This window comes from Haliaeetus albicilla, chromosome 2 (assembly GCF_947461875.1).
Source record: "Haliaeetus albicilla chromosome 2, bHalAlb1.1, whole genome shotgun sequence".
NCBI classification, from domain to species: Eukaryota; Metazoa; Chordata; class Aves; order Accipitriformes; family Accipitridae; genus Haliaeetus; species Haliaeetus albicilla.
The window spans coordinates 66,292,991-66,297,532 of NC_091484.1; the positions used below are offsets into that span (position 1 = coordinate 66,292,991).

General features: G+C 39.8%; 1 long non-coding RNA gene across 1 annotated transcript; it reads left to right on the forward strand.

Annotated features, from left to right (window-relative positions):
- Positions 1-2,805: 2,805 nt before the first annotated feature.
- On the forward strand, positions 2,806-4,236 carry LOC138688541 (uncharacterized). The gene is made up of 2 exons (XR_011327402.1): positions 2,806-3,471; positions 3,890-4,236. It is a non-coding gene; the product is annotated as an uncharacterized lncRNA (long non-coding RNA).
- The last annotated feature ends 306 nt before the right edge of the window (positions 4,237-4,542 follow it).

Below are 4,542 nucleotides of genomic sequence, written 5' to 3' on the forward strand. Positions count from 1 at the left end.
GTAAAATAAAAATTCATAACTACTTATGTGTTTACTGTACAAAGTCTGGATCTGATAGGTGTGATCCAAGACTGTGGATCTGTGTTAGAGGCATTAGCTTAGCTGAGCAAAATCCAGGCCTTAGTTGCAAACTGTGTATGCTCAGAGCTTCATGTTGCAAGGACTGATGTAATTTTCAGTATGCCTACAGATTGCAAGTGCTGAAGTACTGGGATATCCACCTTGCTGACGCTTCAGTAAATAAGTGCTTGATTCTTATTTTTAACTTTTAGACTTTAGAAAGTCAATAGTTACTTATTTTAGTAGATTTCTTAGCCTATCACATTGTGTCATTCATGTGAGAGGTGGCACATATGGGGTGTTTCTCTTCTAAATTTAAAGCTGGTCACAGCTGCCCCTATTTCTGCCAAAAAGCTTCATTTGTTTTTTAGATGGCAAAAATAATCACATGCTCCTTAAATCAAGAGTTTCAGCTGCTTCATACCTCTGTTGACTTTCTGAATCTTCCAGCTTTGCTTAGATAATTTCTGCATACAAACACGCTTTTCAATACAAGGATATATAGTAAACCGAAAATATTAGATGATAGAGTAAGAATTTTAATGGGATGCACTGACATGCTGTTCTAAATAATAATTTATTTTCTTATGCTAGTTGCAGGGTCATCCATGTGCATGAATTCAGTCTTAAAAAGCTAACAGATTAAAGTGAAGATTAAGCATCAGCTCACTAGGTATAGTCCAGACTGTGTTGTTTGGTCTAGAAAAGAAAGAGCCAAGGAGGACTGTAGGTAGTGCCTCTGCTCAGTAGTCTGAATAAAAAAACCAAACCCCTTTAATTATTACACTCAAGTCTTGTGTCCCCTGCAAGAAATGCCAAAGGGAGTCCTTTTGTTTGGCAGGTACCTTATTATGAGTGTCCAGAGACTGTATCAGTCAAAAAGAGAGAATTTATAGTACTTTACAGACTGATCAGGCAGCAGAATTAAACAGGCCAGCCATGCTCAAACCAAAGACACTTTCACCCTCCAGCTGCTTTCAAACAGAAAACAGTTGTGCAGGTATTTCTTGAATCAAATGGCTGGAGTAATTTTGCAATGAGAAAAAGCTATAAATAGCAGCTGCTAGTTTATGAACATTACTTGTAGCTTAGAGAACTGACATCCCTGGTTTTTGATTCCCTAATTAGGCAGAATTTGAAAAAGTTGTGTTTAATTTGCAATTGACTTTAAAAGCACAGAGTGTATTTCAGAATGACATTAAAAAGCTTTTAAGTAACCTTCAGAGCTTAGTGCTCCTAAATTGGTCCCCAGTGGTAACTTTGGAAGTGAGATAGATCATAGAAGTTCACAGGACACAAACTAGTCACTGCTTTATTCTGCCTAGGTGTGTTGGTTTTGGCTGGGATAGAGTTAATTTTCTTCAGAGTAGCTAGTATGGGGCTACGTTTTGGATTTTTGCTGGAAACTGTTGATAATGCTGAGATGTTTTCATTACTGCTGAGCAGTGCTTACACAGCTTCAAGGGCTTTTCTGCTTCTCACCCACCCCACCAGCGAGGAGGCTGGGGGGGCACAAGGGGTTGCAAGGGGACACAGCTGGGACAGCTGACCCCCACTGACCCAAGGGATATCCCAGACCTTATGGCGTCATGCTCAGCATGTAAAAGCGGGGGGAAAAGAAGGAAGAAGAGGGAGACGTTGGGAGTGATGGCGTTTGTCTTCCCAAGTCCCCGTTAGGCGTGATGGAGCCCTGCTGTCCTGGAGATGGCTGAACACCTGCCTGCCCATGGGAAGCGGTGAATGAATTCCTTGGTTTGCTTTGCTTGCGTGTGCGGCTTTTGCTTTACCTATTAAACTGTCTTCATCTCAACCCACAAGTTTTCTCACTTTTGCTCTTCTGATTCTCTCCCCCATCCCACCAGTGGGGAGTGAGTGGCTGCTTGGGCTTAGCTGTTGGCTGGGGTTAAACCACGACACTAGGTAAATCTTCCAGTGGAGGCATGTGTGCAGCCTGGGACCCTGCTCACTGCTGGCTAGAGGAGAGCAGGAGATTGATCACATACAAGGGAGACCTTTTATGCAGAATGACTTGGAGGAAATATCTGAAAATCATGTATTAACGGGAGAGGTTTCACTATGGATCAGTGCAAAGAGCAGTAGCAAATTGTCATAGCCATTCACCCACAACCTCTAAAGAAACTCAGATAAGGAATGCAAACATGGCAGCAGTATCTAAAATGTATTCCACAGAGTTATGAGTCATTAAGTCTGTCTTCTGTACTTGGAAAACTGGTATAAACAATAATAAACCTGAGAATGAGTACACACACAGATTCAGTGGGAAAAAGCCACCACAGCTTTTGAAAAATAAAGTGTTTCCTCACAAATCCATTTGAATTCTTTGAAGGAGTAAAGGATCACGTGGATAGGGTCGCCCCGGCTGATATTGAGTATGAAGATTTAAAAAAAAAAAATTGTCAGGAGTCCTTACTAAAGCTTCTTAAAGAAATAAAGCTATCATGGGATGAAAACTATCAAGAAAGTTAAGAATAAGCATAAAAGGTCATTTTTCAGAATTTATTGTTTCACTCTCATGGAGACTTGTTCCAGAACTTGTGCTACTTAAGGTGTTACTGAATAGTGTGGGAAAGGGACGAAGTGTGACTTGACAAAGACTGATGATAGTACAAAATTGTTCAGAGTCATAAAAAAATAAAATGCAGTCTAAAGAACTGCAGAATGATCTGATAATACTGAATGACTGGGCAGACAAAATTCATGTTGATAAATGCAAAGTAATTCACTTGGGGAATATACCCTCTAATTATATATACAGAATGGTGGGCTTTAAATTAGGCTCAGGAAGTCCCTAAACTGCTGAGTGTCAGAAGCTGGGAGGTTTACAGGGGAATATCACTGTGTGTATGCCCTATATTTTATATGTTCTCCCTAAACATCTGCTACTGGCTGCTGTCAGAAAGGCAGGAAACAAAGCTAGATGGACCTTTAGTCTGACTTAGTGCAGCTGTTCTTATATTCTGGGGAATGCAAGGGAAATAAAGGAAATGTGATTTTTTTTAATTTTTTTTTTTTTTAACAGTTGAGATTGCAGCTAAAATCGAATGGAATTTCATAAGACAAAGGGGAAAGCACTTTTTAGCTCAAGGGCCTTCTCTGCTGAATTTCAAAGGTCTGCAGCAAAGGCTTCCATTGCAAAGGTACCTCAGGAAAAGGTCATAATCTTTCATAATTGAAGAGCAACCTAAACATTAGGGTTGCTTCTATTATTTAATGCTGTTTATCATGCCTTAGACACTACTTCTCGTAATAGCTAAGATTGATTTTTTTTTCCTAAGGAAGGCAAACCTGTATTGACTGACCAGATGAAACAATCTGCTGTAAGAGCTGGATTGGTTGACACTGTTATCTCAGCATGTAGAGAGAAGCAGGGAACCACAGCTCTGCTCTGAGGTGAGGGACAATTACTGTTAATGCCTTGGAAGTTGAGGGAAACGCAGGAGCAGAAGGTTGTATTATGTGGACCAAATCATTCTTTACTGCTCTGCACAGCAGAAAAGACATGCTGGAAGAAGTTTTGTAATATTATAACATGACTTCAATGTATACCAGTTTTATCCTCCTTGTTTCTACATGCTTGATGCCTTTCCAAACACAAGATGCCTAAATTAGAGGTCTTGTTAGGGTAGAACACAGGTACCTCTAGAAGATGGAGTCAGCTAACATAAGGTCAAAATTACTTTCTGGCATTTTCCTTGCTTAGTAAAAGTTGTGGGCAATTGAGCTTTTAATTTAGCTGTATAGGTTAAGAGTCGGGAATTAAGTGGGGGTGTATCTATGCCTATGTGCACTTCAATCTTCTCCACAATAGAGTACTTCAAGAGATGAAATCTGGTCCTCAGACCCTGCACTGCAAAATGGTCAATCCACTTCATTTGCTTCAAGCAAATATCTTACATGCAGATAGGAGAGAACTTTTGTTTTCATGACAGGAGCTGTTATTTCAGTGTAAGTGTCATACACCTCTCATGCTGTTTTGAGTTGTATCTAAATGAATTAAAAATATGGTGCTTTTCATAACCTTCAACAGGTGCATGCATTTTCTGCTATCCTGAAAATGAACATCTTATTGGAGCACACTAACTGGTTGATGAATTAAGTAACATTGCTAGAGGAAAATGTAATCATCATGAAATTAATAAACGTATTCCTGATATATTTCTGCTTAAGCATTTTTCCAAACTGATGCATGATGAAAAGCCATCTGAAAACCAACTCCTTGGCTACTACAGCATATCACGTGAAGCTTCACTGAAAATTCTTCTCTTCTGTCATGTCTCCCTACTGTGGACTTGAAATATCATAAGCCTCTTGATTTTAAGGGCAATGCTAAAAGTCTTCTTTGCATTTCTAGACTCTTGGCCAGGCTGCTGTATATGACATGAAATAGGCTGGTGGATAAGGGCTGGGTAACGCATAGTCTGCTTTGAGGTTCTCAGACACATCTGTTTACTGAGCTCCATT